The 19,463-nt window shown below is 36.4% G+C and overlaps 1 protein-coding gene across 4 annotated transcripts in view; it reads right to left on the bottom strand.

Annotated features, from left to right (window-relative positions):
• Window positions 1-19,463, bottom strand: part of APBA2 (amyloid beta precursor protein binding family A member 2) — a 106,240-nt gene that overhangs the window by 54,101 nt on the left and 32,676 nt on the right. The window contains exon 2 of one of the 4 annotated variants that reach the window (XM_080395588.1): window positions 7,334-7,382. The exons of the other annotated variants lie outside the window; for them this stretch is intronic. The gene's annotated coding sequence lies outside the window, so the exon portion shown is untranslated. The remainder of the gene's footprint in view (window positions 1-7,333; window positions 7,383-19,463) is intronic. 4 annotated transcript variants of the gene reach the window in all.

Here is a 19,463-nt window from a genome sequence, read left to right as displayed (position 1 = left end):
TAGAAATGCTTTTTTTTTTGTCCTGTGAAGTTCCATTCAAAACTACCTTATTTTAATCTGACTCTTTCTCTTTTCTGAGTGCCTTTAGACAATGTTGAGTCTGTCAATTTTTTTTACAAAATAAACACTGTCGTTAGAAGTCTTTCAATATTTTTTCCTTGGCCTCTTCTCTCAAGACCAGTTTCTCACCTCCCTGCTGGGCAGATGTAAGGCTGGGGCTCCCTCCAGTGCAAAGGAAAATAAGTATTTTACATCCTCTAAAAAGACAAGCCAGAAAACCACCAAACACACCTTTTGAAGAGAAGAGATGGTTTATGCCCTCCAGTGCCAGCACCACTGCTGCTGAGTTTGGTAGCTCAGCTGCAGAGGTGATCTCAGCACATCCACACAATGCTCATACAACACTGACCACGTGTCCAACGTACGTAATCCCTTGTTTTCAGTAAGGACCAAAATAAAGTAGGAAGTTACAAATTAAAAACATCAACAAAAGTTGTTTCAATTTGTTAATTGTAGCAGCAACACGTTAAGTTCCAGATTCATGATCTTCCTTTTAACTACTCGCCCTCACACAGTGAACATACGTTTTATAATGTTATGATTACACATTTTGTTATACCACCTGCCTTCTGATTTGTTCACAGCATAGCTGGGATAGTCCAGGAGGAAAAAACAACTGAAGGCAACTATAAACTTGGTGCTAGTGTTTTGGAGCTTCAACTTCTCACCTAAGTATTATTTTAATATGCTTAACATAATCGAGACACAGAACTAGAAGACAGCAAGAGATTTGCATGGGAAGCAAAGAGAAAGAATGATCTTTAAAGAAATGAGGGAAACGTGTGGGGGAAGTGAAAGTGAACAGCATGTAAAAATAGATGGCATTAAAATGCATGACTCGCTAGTTATCTCAGGAGTAGCCACTAGGGTCTTCCTGTGTAGCTAAGGCAAAAAAAAATAAATAATCTTTTACTGGTTACTCAACTGTGTCTACTCTGAATCTGAGGTAGTCACAAAAGATATTACTTTGAAAAAAAAAAAATCACTGAACAGGCAAACAGGAAAGAAAATTATATATCCATTATTACTCACCATTATGCTCATTTTATTAGTTTAACAACTGACAGTAGAGTGAGAAACTGAAGTTCTGAGATAAAAACGAATGCTTCTGTATGTCAGGATTATTTCAGTTGCAGTCTTGCAGAAATTCTGTTTAAAGTACAACAGCCACAGTATACTAGATACCTCAACAGCCTAGGATTTCCAAAATACACATCCCTGTACCCTAAAAGTGTCCTGAGTTACTACCCTCCTTTTTTTTTTTGGAGGGTTTGTCAGCAAGCAAGTTGCATTCTGAGTAGAATATGAAATGCATATGCATATATTGAAGGAATGAACAGCATATATTGACCAGCCGTATCTAATGAATACCTCCTTCTCCTCACCCTGAAACCAAAGAGAAATAGTAAATCATTTGCAATGGAATGTCTTTTGCTCCTGTTAAACCAAATCAACATAATCCCTCAGTATATTTGAAATGTTTCATTACCTCACATGAAAGTGAAATATTTACATCTACTTTTCTATAGGTCTGACAACCTAACTGTTTTCCATATTTTCAAAAGACTGTACATTCTGAGCTGTGTTCTTGCATTTCTTTTCATGGTATGTAACATTTGCTCTGTTTGGCTTAATCTAATAAGCCTTTCAAATGAAATAATTATCTTGTAAATGGCATTCTAAAAGCGTTCTATAATTGGAACCCACCACAGAAATTAAAAGTAGAACAGAGACAAAGATATGCTAAAGACAGTGTAAAATCCTATGGCGTTGCAGAAATAGTATTTTTGAATGTATATCCCAAATGAATGTAGCTTTTATAATTAGAAAGATTAGCTATTTCCTGCTGAAGTAATAAAAGTATGTGTAATCACATATTTAATTATAATTTATTGTTGATGTGGCTTAATCATTCTTCAGGGTTTAATTCCACAGCTCAAAGAGGGATACTAAACCGGTAGTGCCACATCCATATACTAGCCTGAGTAAAGATTTCAGGACTAGTATTAGTTTTGCAGTTATGCCTGCTATGCAGAAAAACCCACCAGAAATATAACCTCATTACAGGTATCTTAAACTGAGGGAGGGACAGGAGCAGAATATTTTTATTCAACAGCAAGATGAGCCTTGAAAATTAAGGCAATCATGTTTTATGAGCTATTCTTGTGACTACCCTGCTCCAAGAGATCAGTTTTAAGCAATGGAAAAGTGTCCCTTGTGTCTTACCTGCACACAAATGCTCCATTGACAGCTATGCAGAGTTATCTCCTCATGAATATCCTATATCCTAATCCACTGGGAATAAGGGAAAGTATAGGATGTATAGGAATGAGGGAAGGAAATACAGGAATAAGGGAAAAGTAAAGTACATATTAACGTTATCATGCACGAAGAATATATGCCAATTCAATTAAAACACATTCTAGCCACTGTGAGATGACTCATAATCCATCCAGAGCTCTGCTAGAATTTTTTTTTGGCTGTCTTAAAATGGATTATACCAAGTTGTAAAATACTTTGCAGAATACTTTTCTGCTGACCACGGAGGCTACTCAGAAGTCTGGCAATCTTTCTATCTCCTGCTAATTTGTAGGCTTTTTATCTTCATCTTGCAGTTTCCTGGGTCATATTTTTAACTCGATAACAAGGTCAGTTCCCATACTGACTTAGCACTAAATTATAACAGATCACTATCAGCATAGCATGAGCCAGGGCTAATTTAGCTATGGAAAGTTGTGTGGCTGTAAATTCAAAGGCGACCAAACAGACACTGAACTTGGAGGCAGCAGAATTTGTGGGAAAACTGCTCAGTTCAGAAGGGCCAGCTGTACAGATTTATACTGACAGGATCTGGCCCCACACAACTGACATGCAAAAACATTACCTATTGCAAGTTCTTCAGAATCTTAAGTCTAGCACAGAATTTTCTGTCCACTTAAAACGTTTCCTAAAAAACAGCCAATGGAATTAAATTTCCTTCTTCTTATCTCTGCATACCAGTATACTTTTGAAAAGATTGTTCATTAGAAAACCACAGAAAGAAAACTTGGCCCCTACTGGAGATTTGACTACTGCTTTAGTAATAAAATCAAATGATTCCACCTAAAGTGTCTGTTAATAAATGGAATTCTTATGTTCTGTCTACAAGTCAGTGTTTTTGAAATGGATTGAACAATGACTGGAAGGTGTAGTGTGCACTCAGAAATGTGTTGTACAAGAGTGAGATAAAATTTATTTTGGCTAGGACATGGAAAAAATAATTTACTGTGGCAAATTCCTAGAAGAGGCTTTCAAGTCATCAAACCCGTACAGTGAGTAGTGACTTAGGTATAGTCAAAAGGTGAGACAGGATTTGGGTAATTCCTTAAAGGGGAGGGATTAGCACTTCTGACAAGCGTAAATTCCAAATTTCCACATTGTTAGAGGGGAAAAAAAATACTGCAAAAAGAGGGTCTGCACGGTAAGAAGAAACATAAAACCTGCTGGCTCCACGAGATTCTCTTCCACAAGAACACAAAACTGTGCATTTGACAGTTTCTTTTTAATAGAAAACTCCCTCTCGTGGTGCAGGCTAGGCAGACTGCCTGTTCTCTGAAGCCTGGTAAGCTGAGATATTCCTTGCACTGAGTTCCAGGCTCCTGATCGCATTAAACCAGACCTAAGATTGCTGTCAACTACAATGAAAACAGGTTTGATTGACTCTGACATGCATTAAGAAAGGGAAGAAAACTAGTTACATTAAAGTGTTAAAGCAAGCTTTGCACTCTGTTGATATCTTATAGACATAAAAACTCCGTGGGTGTTAGCTAAGTTTACACACGTGCAAGGATAATTTTTTGCTCATCACAACTTAAAAACCTTCAGTTTTGGAAACTGGGTGTCAGACACTCAGTTTAACCTTCTCATTTTCTTCAGATGGAAATAAGGCCTCCCTGAGAGGTCACGCATCTTATACTTGCTGGTATATTTGTTGTCTCTCGTCTATAAATAGGTATAGGTACTAATATCTACATAGGTGTAAGAAGTAAATTTGTAATTTCATCTCCTTCAGTCCTTGCTCCCATAGGAAAGACTAAGAATCTCTCTAGGAAAGTTATGGGGCTATTCTAATCTTAACCATGATTTGGAAAGATCAGTTAGTTCATCAGAGAAGCTGGTATTTTCTGGTTTTGAGGAATGCCAAGGCAGTAATGTCCCAACGAGTCAGTGAGAATACTGGCCCTCACACCAAATTATATTTCTAATAAGACCTCAGCATAATAGCGATGCAATTCCTGTCACTCTTTATGCCCGTATTTTTTCCTACAAAATTGAGATCTTGCCATCTAAACATTATCACTCAAGTACTGCAAGTATTTATATAATGGAATACATTTATCTGTTAACAGTATCAGATAACCATAAGGTAGCATTTGTTAATTCAACCTCATCATTAAAAATACATAATAAAAATGTTCCATTTCATCACATCCAGTTCTCCCTAAAATACAGCAACCACACATACTCCTGAGATTTTTGCATCTGAAATCAGTTTTTTCTTTACAGCTTTTGGAAAACTATGGCTATTTAAAAATTAGCTCTTCAGAGTAGATGCAAATATCATAAAAGCATTGTGGCGACACTTTGTACTTTCAGTAGACACGTGGCTTTTAAGAGCTGTTAGCTGTTGCATATACATTTCCATGCACACAAGAAAGCACATCAGACTCCATGCATGTGAGCTACACGTGAGTAAAATATAGCACTCTTACCCATACAACTGGTTTACACTCCACTCTTGGAGAAAATGTTGTGGTTTCCCTGAACAACTACTGCTAACTCCCATCTGGCTCAACTTGGTTTACACAGAGGCTACTTTATTGTTGTTTTAATATTATGGATTTATGATTTTAACAGGTCTTTAACTCTTTTGCTTTTATTGCCATCAACTTTTTTCTTTGAAATAAATGTCCTTAGATGAGTTTTAGTCTATTCCTTCATGCAAGAAGTTGATGTCATATTAAAGAAAAACGTAATAGCAGAGGAAAAAATGGGGCCATTTTAGCATGCTATTATTTTAAAATTGTCCTTTCACCATTCAGAAGGAAGAGAAATTCTTAAACTTGATAGTAATTTAAAAATACATGGTGTACAAACAACTAATGTTTCAGAACTTACTTGAGTAGCATTTTATGCTTTAGTTTACAGTTTCCCAAGTAAAGATTCTTTGCATTTTTTTTGGCATGAAGCATCTATTCAAATTTTTAACACCATAAAACTGGAAATACTTACAGCAGGCAATTAATAATTGCAATATGATTTCATATACGTGCTTCCCCAGCCTCATGCAAAAGATGGACGACTTTTCATGAATGCTAATTTCAGGTTATAGGCAGAGGTAAATAAAGTATACTATTTGAATAATAATGTAGAAGGGAATAGAAGGATGGAATAGGTCTCTTAAATGAAACCCAGAGATTCACCAAAACACTTCAAACTGTACCGTTTAAGAACAATAAGCCAAACATCCTCCACCAAGAGCATCCATTCAAGGAATGGTTGGATGGCTGGAGGTGAAGGTGGTTAGAATATTCAGGCTGTTAATTCCCAGCAGCGGTGGAGATGGGTCATCAGAAAGGCCTGACTTGTAAAAGAAAATGGAGATGCTTCACTTCTTCACAACTCTGGGTTTAAGGGGCAGGCTAGCAGTTCACACCCAAATGTTTACACTGGAATTTTACAGCTTCCTGATTCTCAATGTGTACTAACTCTTCAAAATTGCTTCTTTTTATCACTGTTGACATTGAAGTCCTGTGAATGGTTTCATAGGCACTCACTTAACATTATCATAGGAAAAAAAGAAATTTTCTTTAAAAGGTTACAGGAAAGGATTGACAACACTTTAATGAGTCAAGCCTCAACAGAAATTAGATTTGCAGGCATTAATTGACACATTCCCCATAAGCAGTACCTACTAAGACATAACACTTAGTTATTGCTAGTACTCTACAGACTTTTAATATTAAAGCTACTCTTCCAGCTGGCTAGCTGGAAACAGGTAGCTCTAATTGGTCAAAAATGAACTGTTAACCACAGTCCAACAAGTATAAAATGATTCATTACATGGCCATTTATTCACATTTGATTGTTTTAAGTCTTCACCATTAAAAAAGAAAAAAAAAAGGGGGGGGGGGGGGGGAAGAGGGGAGGAGGAAGAAATACAGCAATTCCTGTTAGGTGTTTACTGTATTCAGACCGTTTATCTGGTGGAAACAGTCAAGAATAGATATCCCTGAGTATTATAGGCAGTGTAACTACAGAAGAGTAGTCTGGAAATTACATGAAGTTCTTCTCAGTTATGAAACCTCTAAAATATTGCTGAAAGCCATTAACACCCTCCCCATTCAACCAACATAAGAGGATTGGGTTGCATTTTTGACCTTTTAGCAGAACATTGTCTTTTTCAAACTCACAAAATACTTGTGCTGCTGGCAGATTTAGTAAATAAATTTTAAAATCTTCTGAAATAATAAAATAAGGGTAAAGACTATTGTGTTAATTCTTGTCAAGATAAAATAGTCTGCCTTTGTTAAGCAGAATTAGCAAATTGCAAGGTTAAATTATGAGACATTTTACAAAATAAAGATTTAATAAGAGTAATAGATCATGAAAATAATCAGAGGTTTTTGTTAGCAATGAATTATGTCATGGGATTTTGTGACTCCAACCTTGGAAAAAATACCTGTAGCTAGCAGCTGGTTTGTGTTTTAGGCACACAGGTCTGTAGTGGATGATCACCTCATTTGAAAAGCAAGATTAGGAAGATTTTTCCCCTCTGTCTCTAAGGTATAAATTGCACATCAGTAAAATCCTCTCCAATTTATAACAACTGGTTAGGAGATAAATACTCTGTCAATCACTTTAGCAGATACTCAAGATGTCTTGAAACTGTTAAACCCACCAGCTTTTCCGTCATCTGTCAGCAGAAAATTTGTATATATACCTCTTATGGAAATACGACCTTTCCTCCTAAATAAGTATTTTGCATATAAAATCGTTTAGATGTGCGCTGAATAATACTGTTACAGCTCAGTAGGTTTACACGCAAGCAGTTATTGAAAACAAAGCACTGACCACAATGCTTTAAACTATTATTTGGTATTAGCATTTGAGACACACAGTGAGCTGACATAGACACTGCTGTGCTAGCTGCTATGTGAGCACGTGAAGGATGTGTACTCTAAACTAAGAAGTCTGCAACTGAAATGGATATTGACAAATGAATTATTGTTACCTTCTGTTGTCAGCTCTCCATTCCTCACGGCTATGGGGACTAGGACATGCTGCATAAAGGGAAAACAAATGATACTTTGGCATCTGCACCTGAACTGATTTCCACAGTCACTGCAAGTCCAGCAGGGCCACCTCTAAGGCCACCTTAACACCACGCTCACTGCTTTAAAGCAGGTTCAAGAAGAAGAATGCATGCTGGACCTCAGTTAGTATATCTGGCAGAACTAAGCTCCTTATCTCTGGTATTGCAAAGCTTACCTGAAAGACTTTCAGCTGTTTTAGAGCAAAGTATGTACACAATCATTTAGTCCTGAGAATGGGATTAGTTCATCAGTGTATAAGACCCATATCCTTAAAATATGAAGCTGTCTGTCTGATTTCAGAAATGCATGTTTACCATTCATTGAGGACCCAGGCTAAAGTACCCTAAGTATGTGAACCAGTCCTACATTTCCTAGTTCCCAAATTAGCAGCATAGCCCTCAATATCTTATTTCTATTAAGGTACAAGCCATAGGTTGGAAAATATGTAAGTAAATAGAACATTTAAAATTGCAGACCAGACAATCTTACAGGAGACAAAGCATACGCAGTGAACGAGAACTACCTTGAAATGTCTCCTAGGTAAAACAGAATAAAACTGGCATCTTCCTTCTGCACAAGAAGTCTTGCTTATTTCTGAGATTCATTTGAAGTTGATTTTAAAAATGAAGAATTTGACAGCAATCCTGTCTTTTTCCTGAGAAAAAGTGATGTGCTAAGCAAAAAGCAGTTAAGAGTCCCTAACTCACAGAAACAGGGAGACTGTCCTGGTGAAGTTTCACTGGCTATTTCTCCATTCTCACCTTCTCTCAGCATCTGCTTTTGGCCACTCGGGGTGATGGGATACTGGGCCTGGTAATTTTTCCTCTGCGCCAGCACAGCATGTTACCCAAGTCAAACTCTGCCACTGAACAGCTGTAAGATAGGCCTGCTCTTTCAGATAACCCACAGTGATATATGTGAAGGCATGTACTAGTTCTACATATCTATTTCTATTCACACAAATTCAGGAATTATTACTAGTACTATTTTTTTAAATAAATTATTTATATAAATTTGAATTTTGTTGATATAAAATTAGAATTCATATGCTTCCGTTTTCCAAATATTTAGATCAACACTACAGAGAAGCCAATCTCTTATCTGTAGAGATCCACAATTTAGATTAAAGAGGGTTTTGTCTGCAGAAGATAGTTAATTATCACTCAAAATATTCATTAAAATTCAAAAATGCCACATACAAAAAACATCACTGCTGTCATCAGGACATAACAGATTAATTCACTGCACAAAATTGGCTAATAAATCAGGAGGTCAAATAATTTGGATGAAAAATTGTAATCAAAGATGAAATTATTAACCTGAGGCACTTCTGAGGAAGGAAGCATTCCACAAAATTCTTGTATCTCTAAAGAAAGATGTAATAGATGTTTACAGCATCAAGCTGTTGAAAGCAATCTTTCTGAAATGCAAATTTTTTTTATGAACAGGTAAGAACAGTGTTGCTTTCTACAACATTAATACCGCATGAGAAACACAGCACACGCAGTGTTGCCCTTCAATCAAGAGTACTGTGGAACTCGGTTACCAGTACTAAGGCCCTACAGAAGTTAGTGTCAGCTACAGTAATTCCTCCTTGTTGCTCAGTAAAGCACAACACAGAAGAAATCTTTACACTGTTTTGGGATTTCATGTCCTTTTTCATAAGCAGTGTTTCTTTAACACATGTTCTCTCCAAGAAACATTCAACCAGAGAAAAATCAAATGCTTTTCAGGGAGAAGTTCTGCAGCTACTACCATAGTTACAGGTAAACTGCCTTTTCCTTATTAACTAGGATTGACTACACAACCAGAAAAATTGAGCAGGCTTCATTTTTTATTAAAAACAAACTTACTTTTCAGGAGTTTCACAGCAGTACCGTTTGCTAGCTTACAGCTAACCTAATTTCATGTCTGCATTAATCTCATCAGTACGTTGGAGTGATCAGAAACCTTTTAAGACATTTTCTGGAGAAAAGCTGTTGGCTTGCCATATAGTCATCTTACACCTTAAAACAGTTATCTTAAAACTGCTCTCTAAAAAAAATTAAAAGATTTCAAGTGCTTGTACTACATCTACATTGAGGATGTCTAGAGTATTTCAGTCTCCAGGCTACTGTACCAACGGCCTTTCAAAAGCACTGTAATTCCGTCCCATCAATAGATGACACAGGAATCTAAACAATCTCAGTTCAAATCCTTTCTCATATTCATATTTTCTTCTTTGAATTAATGACTTTGAAAAGGAGAGTATGTTTTTTCCACATTGTAAAGACAAAATATAAATGTAGCAGTCTCATTTATTTTATTCTTCTACTAGCATATTTTTAAACTTCCCCCATCCTTCATTCAATTCCTGTCATTGTCAAATTCATTATTGAGCCATGCAAGTGGGTCTCACATCACAAAATAATTGAATTCTGTGAGTGTTGGAATTACGAATACTACACCCTATCTTTCTTGCTTAAGAGTAGTGTGCTGGTAATCTGTGCTATGGAGTAGATGTTTTTAAATTTCAGATTTCAGACTTCCACATCTTAATTCTATGACACACCTTCCTTTTCTGTACATCTGTTTCTTACAATTTCAACAGTTGTCCAAAACGCTGAATTTATGTCTCTGTCTCAAAATATGATTTTCCCAAACAAGGGCCATCTCTTTTTCTTTTTGCATGATTAAGCTGTGCATGCTGTACAAAACAGGCCTCAAGCCAATGATTTAACATTTGGTACCATGAAGATAATGAGATTCGTTGGCTCAAAGTAAACCATAGCTGTTGCACATCTTGACTATCCTGTGCCTGGCTGCTTAGCTTCGGGATCAAAACCATTCATCTATAACACATCTACGAATTTATAGAATGTTGTAACCGGTGGATAAAATTTGCTCCTGACTCACTTAGAAAATGTGTTTAATTCATTTCTCTTAAGTGGCAAAGCAGCAAATGCGTTCAGGGTATGCTGTCTGTTGCTGAGAGATAGGAATGCCTGAAAGAAATGTTACAACTCAGCTTTCACAGAACAGCTGTCTTTATTTTTTTATCATGTTATTCAGAAGGGTTTCAATTAAAAAAAAAGAAATATTTATGGCTATTACAACTACCACCCTGTAAGAGTATTGTAACCAAAAAGGATTAGCAAGAAGTATTTCTCCAGTGTGTTTAGTTTATCTTTGCAGCTTTGGGTCTGTTCAATTTCATTATTTCCAAGCATATGCCATTTCTGCTTGGCCTTTCATATGGCTACTAAGAAGAAAATATCACTGGGGGAGGAAAAAAAAAATCACCCCACAGTTACATGTTCAAAACTGTAAAGGTGGCAGGGGGAAATAAAAAACAACTCAATTTCTTTAAGCTGATTTTAATTTTTTTAATTAGCTTCTTCCCATTTCATATTTTCCAAATGTTTTCCGAACATGTATCCAAATACCCTATTCTTTTCTCTACTTTCTGTGGTAATCTTGCTCAGAATGTCAGCCCTACTCAGTCATAAACACTCCCCTAGACTCTGAAGAAAGACTGGAATTTTACTAGCTAAATAAAATACATGGAAGTACTTTCAGAACATGTACTGTTGAATGAAATTCAAACATAACTGAAAAGAAATTAGAAATAAAATTAGAAATATTTAAGATTCAACTGAAATTCCTACTTAATGTTTTAGCCACAGAAGCAAATTTCCATGTACTTGGATTTATAAAATATCCATAAACATGCACTACTACTGTGGCCTCCTTGCATTATCACTGCAAGGTAGGGTGAGAAAAATGCACTTCCCATTTAATTTTGTTTCTCAGTTTGTATTATCTAAATCCTATTTGTCCTATTTTAAAGCTACGGTCTCTATGCATGACTGTATGCCTATGATACAATAAGCTGGTGACACCCAGGATAAGGCTTTTGGAGTAGCTCAAGCATAAACGTTGTGCTGTGGCAGCTCACACCCACAACACCGGGTTTGCCAGCCACACTAAGCCACTTTTGTACCTCCTTGCTTGGGTTATCTGCACTAGAGAGCCAGAAAATTGTCAGGAATGAATGTGCATGTATATTGAATAGATTGTTGTTCACATACAATGCTTTGATTTGTGCATTATTAACCTGAACTGAAAGAACACCACAGAATACTGTGTGAGAATCAGCTGTCTCACACAATTCATGTATGAAGTTGATCATCCAACATAATACAAATAAAAAAATCAGATTGGTTCTATCACATTCCAGTAGACTTCATAAATGCTTTCGGTATTTTCTATTCTGAACAAAACAGCAGAATTTCTCATCTGCCTTGCAAAGCACAGTAAGAATAACAAAAAATTCTCAGTACTAAAAAAAAAAAAAAAAAAGCCAAACCTAGAAATCACAGCATTTCTATTTCATTTGACCAGTTTTTAAACGAGATGATTATTCAAGACAATAAAAGGGAACAATTATACGGTAATAAGAGAACAGCGAAGCTCCATCAGACTCCGTCTCCAGAGTGTACGGATTTTGGAGAGCAAGCATTGGTCTGCAGGAGCAAATTAAACTTCATAAATAGAACCAAGGCCTAGCTATCAAATTGCCTAATGTACTTTGTAGGTGTAATCATTCCAACAGCAAGTGGAAGGAAATTCATACTGACCCTTTTTCCCCATTTGCTAAGCAACATGGAAACTATAGAGTTTGGGGGTGGGGTTGGGGGGGGGTGGGGTGTTCTTGGCAAGGAGTGTGAGGATGGGATGAGGAGACTTAATTGAGCTTATTGTCAGGTAAACAATTCTGATCCTAACTGATACACATTCTGTTATTAATGTTAAAATAATGCAAAACTACCTGCATGCAGAAGTAACCAGTACTTTGAAACAATATGTCTAAAATATATCAACTGAAAAAGAGGCTCTGTGCTTTATCTGCAAGCTATACTATTTAAAAGGAGTCCTTATTATTTTGCTTCCAAACCCTCCCTGAATATTGACATGCATTCTCAAAAGCTTTTCCAGCTTCTTAAATATTGAGGGTAATGTACTATGTCTCTGCATTAACTCAGTTTCAATATTTAGTTAGGATGTTCTTAATTTATTTTACTGATGCAAATACAAATGCTTTTAATTTGAATACTAGCTACAAATATATCAAAGGAAATAGAATATTCCTTCAGCGTTAATTTTTTTCTAAAAAAAAAAAGCTTTTATCTCTTATTTCCTTTAATCCATACATATCTATAGCAAAGACATTTTATTTTTTTTTAAGCTCACGCAGAAGACATGCATGGTATCTCTTAAAGCTTTGTTATTACTTACAGCTATTAAGTGGTTTAATTGAGTCTTATTGCTGTAATGCCAACCAGGAGACAACACTGACAACAACTAGGGAAGGAGGCTCTGTAACAGTCAGCGTGTGCTCTAATAGTCTGGTTCTGACATTTTTCCTGGCCAATTTTAACCAGCTGTAGTCATGGTCCTTGCTCTTGCACAGGTTGGCTGGCAGCCACAACTATTTCTGAGTAGCAGAAATTTTCCATTTTTTAAATTTTTATTATTTGCAAGGGCTACTTGAAAACATGTGCAAGAAGAAAAGAACCGGAGAAGCGTGTTGCTGCTGTAGGAGGTAAGAGAAAGAGCTTGTTTTCCTCTAGCTCATGAGCTTGCAGCTATGACACTAGTTAATACAAACCACAGAAAAATGCATGCTGACAATCAAGAACTTGTTAAATGAGAATCTTCTTATTTAAAAAAAAACTAAATCAAAGCTGCTCCTTTATTTATTGCAGTCATCTATAAATGTACAGTCCTATTGAAGAAACACTCTTGAGAAAAGGGAAAAGTATTTACTGCATTTATAGGCTGCCATGGTATCACTTTAAATGTTACAGTCAGAAATGGTGCTAAGTACACACTGAATACCTTCTATTTCTTTTTTTTTTCCACATCAAAAGAATTTTTTCATGCTGACACAGCAAAGCTGACAACATGCTACAGTAATCAGTGCTGTAGGTGTCTCAGCCGAACACAAGCAATGCGGGCTTAAGGCGACTGCAGATGCACTGTTCGTAACAGGCTGTCCTAATAACCTCGAGAGCAGCAAACATACAGCGCGTCCATCACCTTCTGCTGGGAAACTGCAGCCATAGCATTATGTGGTATGACAGAACACAGGATCAGACTTCGGACAATCAATATAAAAACACACCAAGGAAAAAATCCATCCTTACTAGTTATTTCAAGATAATGAAAGCATAAACTGCCTCCTTCTCCTAATAACATTTAATTTTTATCTTTGCTAACAATCCGCATCAGGCGCCTATAACATTATGAACTGAGACAGGGAACAAAAGCACACAAGGTAAATTAGGTTATGTTTGAACAACAGTCAGTTTAATGTTATGGGACTAGCAAATTGACCTGCTAACATAGCACACTGCCAGCATACTTTTTTTTTTCCTAGTGGCTGTGTAATTAAAAGTGTCTGTACAAAAAATACGGCATAGTGTCTCCAAGAGAACTATGGAGCTCCAGATGACTGAGGACACTGAAAAGTGGGAAGTCAAAGACATTCCAAGTATTGTCCCATCTTAGAAGGGATTTTACCTCCTAGTTGTACTGGATTTGGATATACTTAAACATGAATTTTCCCCATGCTTTAATTACAGGTCTCATTCAAGCAGTTTCATTACTGCCAGTGTAAATATAGAAGATATTTTAGAAAAGCAAATACAATTCCTTTTCTCAATGTTCATATCATTTAATCTCAATGACTCAAGAATGGATTTCCACATGTGCTGGCACATATAAACACACACACACAGTCCCTGTATCAAAACTTAAGACTGTGCACAAAATTTAACCTTTAAATTTCTTACTCAAGTTTTTGTCTACCAATCTTTTTTCTTTTTAAAATAAGATGCATAGAATTTAATGTAATTAATACTTACTGACTCTAAGAAAAAAAAAATGTTTTTTCTTGTGAAACCAGGGTATTTTAAATAGTTCTGTAAGAAATTGGGAAGTTTTTACCTAGACACAGAATAGATAAGTGATTTCTACCACTTCTAGATTTCTTAACTTTCACTTTATCTTCAAATCCTGTATCCTCAGTTAAAATTAAAATACTCTACAGGAATGCAAAGAAGAGAAAACTGATGGCAAGCAATCCACAGTCTCTGTGACCAGCTGTTTCTGCCCACATCCATATGAAAAAATATGTAATGTTTTCAGACTCACAGAGCCACATATACCGGTTAGCTGTTTAAATTTCTGAGGATGAAAGGAAAAAAAAAATGTTTCATACAATCTCTGAGGGGCACATAGAAAAGCTTTTCGTAAGACTTAGTTTCTCATAAACCCCAAATTATATACTAGAAGATAAAAACCCACATAGTGCCAAAATTTAGAGTAACCTAGACTTCTACGTCCAATGTACTCATTGCAAGGAGGTTTTCTCCACCGACAACGTTTGTATTTTTGTGTTTAAAATTATCGGGAGGAAAGGAGAAGGTTATATGTGCATTGGTCCAGCTAAAATTTACTAGAGTCCTAATTCAGACCCTGTTGATACCTGGGAACATTATTCTATTCCCTTCAATTGACACTGGATTCCTTTTCCACCATACTTACTGCTGTCAGATGTACTCACACACATAGGAGTCCTTTTGGATAGCTTCCTGCATGCCCACAGAGACCCAGACGTATACGTTGACACGCAACATACATGAAAGTGAAAAATGAATGCCCTATCTTTTCTTTCTTTTTAGATAGTGGGCATATGTTCATGGTCAACAGCTACCAAATATAAAGTTTCAGCTTCAGAATAGTTCACATTTCAGCAAAAAGAGAAAAAAATACATTCACCAAGCTCAAAGACTAGTTTTCTACAATTAAAAAAAATACAGTCTGCAAAATAGAAGTCTAGAATGAAAGTCCTGAATTTAAGCAGGTTAGGATGTCACGTCAGATTGTTTGCAGAACCAAATTCTAGCCATTTGTAAAAACAAATAGGTTACATTTTTTCAAATAATTATTTTTAAGGATATTTCCTGACATTTTCTGTCAAGCTGATGTTTTTACAAGGTACTAGTGCATCTTAAATGCCTGTATGGGTACGTAAAGAATTCTTCCCCAGGTTAGAATGACAAAGGGTTTCTGTTCCCTTTCCGATTTCATAGGGAAGAATCCACTTCCCAGCATCACCTTGCTCCTTTCATTTAGAAAAATCTCTGGGATGCTGGCAATCCCCTTGATTTCTCCTGATGTCTTAGTGGCACTTTATAATCTACATCTTTTAATTATTCTCTCCTATAAGTTTTATGCTGCTACAAAAAAATAGTTTGTAGTTGCTAGTACAGGCTCAGTCTCTAGATGGTTGTATAAAAAAATGCCTGTATCCAGTTGACTTGTTGCAGAGGACTGAGTCAGTGAAAAAGGTGGTACCTTCCATCCTATTCAGGAACATAAATGTATTCCAGAAGAAAAGTTCAGATCCTTCTTCATAAGACTCCAGCGCTCTGCCAAATTTCTTTCTGTTGTTCAGCCTCAGCAATTACATTTTTCCCAGTTAATTTTCCTATTTTCTGTATGTGCTGCTAAAGATTTCCTGTGCTTTTCAGACTGCCTGGATGATAGCTATACTCCTTTAACAGAAGTCTAACGCTCTGATCATTCCTCTTTCTTATCAGGATTCTTCTTCATCACACAACTACCACACTTACCACTTCCAAGGCCAAGCAAATATTAAGGGCTAAATTGCTAAACCAAAACAAGGCATGGTTTATCAAGACTAAAATGGAGAATTTCTCTATTTTATTTTCCTTAAGCATGGGATAAAGGATGGCACAAGACTAAAATGGAGAATTTCTCTATTTTATTTTCCTTAAGCACGGGATAAAGGATGGCACAATTCCAAAATCGAGAATTTCTCTATTTTATTTTCCTTAAGCACGGGATAAAGGATGGCACAATCCCTAATACCAGATGTCCCGTGGTACGCAATATGGTATGAGTTACCATAATGCTAATGCTTTACCTTGTGTGTTGAGCCCAGTTCCAGTTAGCAGAGCCTTGCAGCTGACCAAGGTGCAGGGAGAACAGTTCATGGTTCTCTCCTGAATTGTACAGTCAATACATCTACAGGATGAAATTCTAAGCTACTGTCAATTCCCTTCAAAATTATTTGCTTCTCTCACATAATCACTAGTAAGCTTCATTTACAGAGTTTTTGTTGGTTTAGGTGGTCTTCGACTTGATCATGTAAGCATTATAAATGGCTCGATCTCTCCTTCTTAAATAGCTGCTCCCCTTCCGCAGCGAGGCTGGTATGTACCTCTGCTACGAAGTGGTGCAGGAGAGGGTATGTCCTTGTAACACCACCTGAAACAACTGCTGTACTAGGCACTGGGTACACACACAGAGCATACATACACTCCAAACAGACAAGGGGAACAAAATACAAGAAAGCAGATTAAAACACACTTGTCCAAAGTCTGCTTAATCTTTAGCAAGTCATTACATGACTTTGTTTCTCTATTTCTTCTGTCCTTCTCTAAAGTCATCTGTATATACTGAGAACCAAGTCAAGGGTCTAGATCTTAATCCATCACCACTTTCATTCTTCCAATGCAAGTTAAAGGCCCCTATCTGATCACTTTGAATAAGCACGGTATTTAAGTGTACTTCACACAAATTTACTTTTAATACTTCTTAATTTTCTTCTATCTATTTTTAAATTTTCTCTGAAGTAATGAAATTTTATATCTATAAATACAAAACCCATTCAATATAGGATCAGAGATAGAAGCAAAAATATCTGGTAGGCATTTCTGTGAATTAATAGAAAATAAATTTTATTTAAGAAGTTATGAAATTATTAAAAAAATTTGTTCACCATGTGAACAAGTCTTAAAAGCATAGTTTTTGCAAAACATCAAGAACCTGAGTAATTATGCTTAGTTTTAATTGTGACAACTGTATGAAAAAGTAGAAAAATGTATATAAATATACTTTTTATTTGGGATTAATATAGAATACAAATGTATACCTCCAAGAAGCTATTAGCAAAACAAAAGGCTTTCATTCTCCCACTTACATTTTTCTTTAAAAATACTTTTTACATTAAATAGTTTCCCACTGAAATAGTTACTGAAAAATGTTTTTTACCAAAAAGTTCAATTTCAGATGTGAGCAGCTTGCTCTGAATTGCGTAGGCAGTATGAGAACACTGCAGAAGTGTTAGTGTAGAAGTAACATGTAAGTGCATGAATAATGTCTTCTTACTGATTTAACTGTGAAATATGTTCTTTTGGCATTCATAATTAGGGGCAGAGCAGATGGTGAAAGCTTAATATGTCCATTAAAATAAATTATGCTGCCAGTGTTTCTTTAGTCTATAAAACTTCGGTTGGGTTGGCTATTTCAGCTTGATATTTTTTGTTCGCCTCGAAGTAGATCCTGTGCATATGCTGGCGAGTATTTTGTATTGCAACTGCAGCAGAAAAAAAAAAAAACCAACAACAGAGAAGGATGGGGATTTCTATCCAAGACTAACGACAATTTTAAATGGGAGAACTCTGATCTAACTTTCTCCTCCCTCTCTAACATTCTTTTCCTTCACTAAAAGAAGGCCTAGTTGTATTCTCCTCTTTCACTTTCAGTGTGTCAAAGCCTCAGAAACAATGCATGTTTCTTTGTTTCCTTCCTTAAATGATCAGCAAAAACAAAGGTCTGTTATATGTACTGCTGAATTGCATCTCTGAAGTGCAGCATGTAAATTTTGTGATTTGCACACGCATTAACTGTTTGTAGGAAGAACTACTGCTATTGTTGGCCATAGCTTTTTGCCATGGAACAGATGCCAAGAAAGGCATTTTATTTTTAGTGTGCTTCTACAAGCAGTTACGAGTCACAGCTAATCAGCTGGCCTAATAGCAGAGTGTACCATACCATCTCATGCTGAGCCCTGAGGTTGAGGATTCATCTCAGGATACGTTCATAGAAGTCTTTCCCTTGTGAAGAGAAGCATGGTATTACCTGCATTTGTCTCCAGAGTAACCATCACCAACAGAATATGTAGCGCTCATGGTTACCTGCAAGCAAACTTTGTGGCTTGTTTTAGGCAGAAATGGAATTGCTACCAAGACCAATGGGCAAACACTTCAATAAAGCCAGAGCAGAGGTGTTGAAGTAGCACAAAACTGTTTGGCTGGTATATGTTGATTGGAATGTCGTTAAAGCACTGATGGGTCATGGGATTTGAAACGCTCCACTTCCACCATTACTGTGGCAGTGGAAACATATGACAGTGCAGAAAGACTTGATGTTCAGATTGGTGTCTAGGCAAGTATTTGCAAGATCTGAAATATAAATTTACTTATTTTTTAAAAGCCAATGATGGATTAAATAAATATCTATTGTATTATATAGAGTATTTATTATACTCTATATATATACTCTATAGAATATTATTAATATAAGAAATTGTGTATATATAAATATAAATATAAGACATTAATATAAGAAAATATAAGACAACTTAGAAGAATTCAGAACACCTTTAGAATATGCAGTACATTTTTCTGCAAAGAAATCAGTAGGGACTGAAAATGGTCTTGGAACCGGAGCCAGCTGGTAGCCTGGTTCAGGCAGTGGAAAACCAGCGTAATCACCGAGCACACCGTTCCCCTGTGCAGTGGGATCCAAGGGCAGCCAAGCTGCAGTGTCTCCTGTTCTGCTGCACCTGAACCAAACTGCGGAACAAGAGGTGGCTTGAGGAAAGAGATATTGATGCTATGTTTGATTTATTCTGGATTTCCAGAAAGACCTTTTAGGGAAGAAATACAGTCAGTCACAGACGGGACAATTTTTTTTTAAAATAGAGTAAAACTGTGAAAGTCAAAATCGGCACAGCTTCACCACAGGATCTTCATTGACACCGTTCTTCGAGCTGAACCCCGTGTCATTGAAAAGAATCTGCAATTTTAGTTTCAGGGTTTTGTTATGTGTAATATAAACAGCAGGCATGTCTGAGATTTAGAGAAGATGGGGTACACTTTAAATGCATAAATGAAATGAGATATGTCAACT

Source organism: Falco punctatus (genome assembly GCF_963210335.1).
Source record: "Falco punctatus genome assembly, chromosome: 7".
Classification (NCBI taxonomy): domain Eukaryota; kingdom Metazoa; phylum Chordata; class Aves; order Falconiformes; family Falconidae; genus Falco; species Falco punctatus.
The sequence above is the reverse complement of the archived record's forward strand: the minus strand, read 5'-3'. Positions and strand labels throughout refer to the sequence as shown.